Genomic DNA, 2,500 nt, shown 5'->3' with positions numbered 1-2,500 from the left:
ATACATGATATTGTATTTCTGAGGAAGATAGAATCGAAACCGGTCAAATACATCTCTAGTATTGTGAAGATATTCATTCTCATTCATACCTTTTCTACATTTGTCAACATGAATGCGGTTCATGTATATATATATATATATATATATATATATATATATATATATATATATATATATATATATATATATATATATGTATATATATATTAACATTTGTTTTTTTTCTACCATATATATATATATATATATATATATATATATATATATATATATATATATATTTATATATATATATTTTAACATTGTGTTTTTTTCTACCATATATATATATATATATATATATATATATATATATATATATATATATATATATGTATATATGTATATACATATATGGTAGAAAAAAACACAATGTTAAAATATATATATATATATATATATATATATATATATATATATATATAAATATATATATATATATATATATATATATATATATATACACATATATATATATATATATATATATATATATATATATATATATATATATATATATATATATATATATATGTGTGTGTGTGTGTGTGTGTGTGTGTGTGTGTGTGTACACACACACACACACATATGAATGTGCATATACATATATTAATCACTTTATTATTTCTCTTAATTAATCTCCCTCTTTCTCTCTCTCACTCCTTTCTCACTTCCTCCCCCAACCTATATGTCTAAGAATGCAAATGCGCTAAAACCATTAAGATCAATGGAAAGAAAGAAATGAGAAGGAAAAGAGCGAAACCGATTCCTCACAACGCACTTCACGTCGCTGTGTTTACGAGCTCTCGTTTCAGCTGAAGGAATCTAAATTTTCTTTCCTTCTCTTCCTCTCCTATTTCTGACAACAACGGATGCTCTTTCAAAATCCATTCAGTTTCTGTGTTGGGAAAAAATATCAGTGATACTATCCTATCTTCCTCTTAAAAAGCTAAATACATTTAGGTGTTTAGGAAGCAAATACGGTGAATTACTGTGTGAACATCTGTTTACATATTGCTTCACAGGAAATATTACTGATTTTTTAAAACACAAATAAGAAGAGACATGTCAAAGTACCCATTTGCTGAATCTCCTTCTAAGGAAGCACGAGGAGACTTTACATACCGGACAACCACACTAACTCTGCACTAAAAATGCGCCTTTGAAAATAGACTTGGTCAGAATATCTGTTGCTCTTTCAAATCCCCCTGTGTGGCCCAGCATCCCTCGGCTTCCCTCGAGCAAAAAGAAAGATGTTTTCTCGTAACTCTGAGATGCGAATGTGTCTGAGAGATGATGGTCCGTTTTTTATTCTTATTTTTCCTCTTCTTCCCCCTCCTCCTCCTCTTCTTCTTCATCTCATTATTGTTTTTCGTTTTTCTTTTCCTATTCCGTTCATTTTCTTTTCTTACTCTTCTTCCTCTTCTTGTTTTTCTTCTTCTTCTTCTTCTTCTTCTTCTTCTTCTTCTCTTTCTTTCCTTCCTAATGAATCCTAATGATATTATACTACCTATTAATTCTGGAATATTGTTACAGCAGTTGACACTATCATTCTCGATGTTGCTGTCGTTTTTCCCTATAATCATTATTATTGTTGTTGTCTTTATCATTGAAATTATTAACATAATAACAACAACAAAATTATAATAATATCAATAATGATAAAATAATAATAACAATAATGATAAAATAATAATAATATCAATAATAATAAAATAATAATAATATTAGCATAAAACAATGATATTAATAATAATAACAATATTAGTAATAATGATAATAGTAATAATAATAACAGTAGTAGTTATAGTAGTAGGAATAGCAATAATAATAATAAAAATAACAATAGTGATAATAACTACAATAATAGTAATAACAGTAACAACTACAATAGTGGTAATAATAATAACAATAAAATAATAATAATACAAATATTAATGGTAGCAATAAACAATATATTTAACAAAAATAATAAACTGAATGTAATTTTGATAAAAATTACAACATAAATGATTATAAAAATAATAGTTATTATCATTATTAGGACAATACTCATAATTGTGGTAATAATATTAACAGTAACAATATACAAAAAAAAAAAAAAACACAATTAAATAACAATATTGATATGCTTACTTTTACTCATTTTCAAGTTTTCATTATCACCATTCATTAAACACCAGTGCTTTTAAATACAGATAATTCAAAAGCACAGAGATTATTATCCCCGTGTCGCGTACATGGAAAACGCTGGGAAAACGGAGGTATAAGGGACATGTCAGTCCTGTATATAAGGAATCAAAGGGAGATGTTCAGTTCCACTCTGAAAAGAGGCCCCCGATGTGAAAGCTATCTGCCTGTTCAGCTATAGGTGTGTTTGTGTGGTAAAGGAGTAAATTTGAGTCGAGACTTCGCAAGGAAAGAAGAGTGAATTGATTTATTTTGATGTTATAAGTCAAAA

The 2,500-nt window shown here is 26.7% G+C and overlaps 1 protein-coding gene across 4 annotated transcripts in view; it reads right to left on the bottom strand.

The window, feature by feature from the left end:
* LOC125036903 (Kv channel-interacting protein 1-like) overlaps window positions 1-2,500 on the bottom strand; it is a 611,228-nt gene that overhangs the window by 537,450 nt on the left and 71,278 nt on the right. The window lies entirely within an intron of this gene.

The sequence above is a fragment of the Penaeus chinensis genome, chromosome 22 (assembly GCF_019202785.1).
Source record: "Penaeus chinensis breed Huanghai No. 1 chromosome 22, ASM1920278v2, whole genome shotgun sequence".
NCBI classification, from domain to species: Eukaryota; Metazoa; Arthropoda; class Malacostraca; order Decapoda; family Penaeidae; genus Penaeus; species Penaeus chinensis.
The sequence above is the reverse complement of the archived record's forward strand: the minus strand, read 5'-3'. Positions and strand labels throughout refer to the sequence as shown.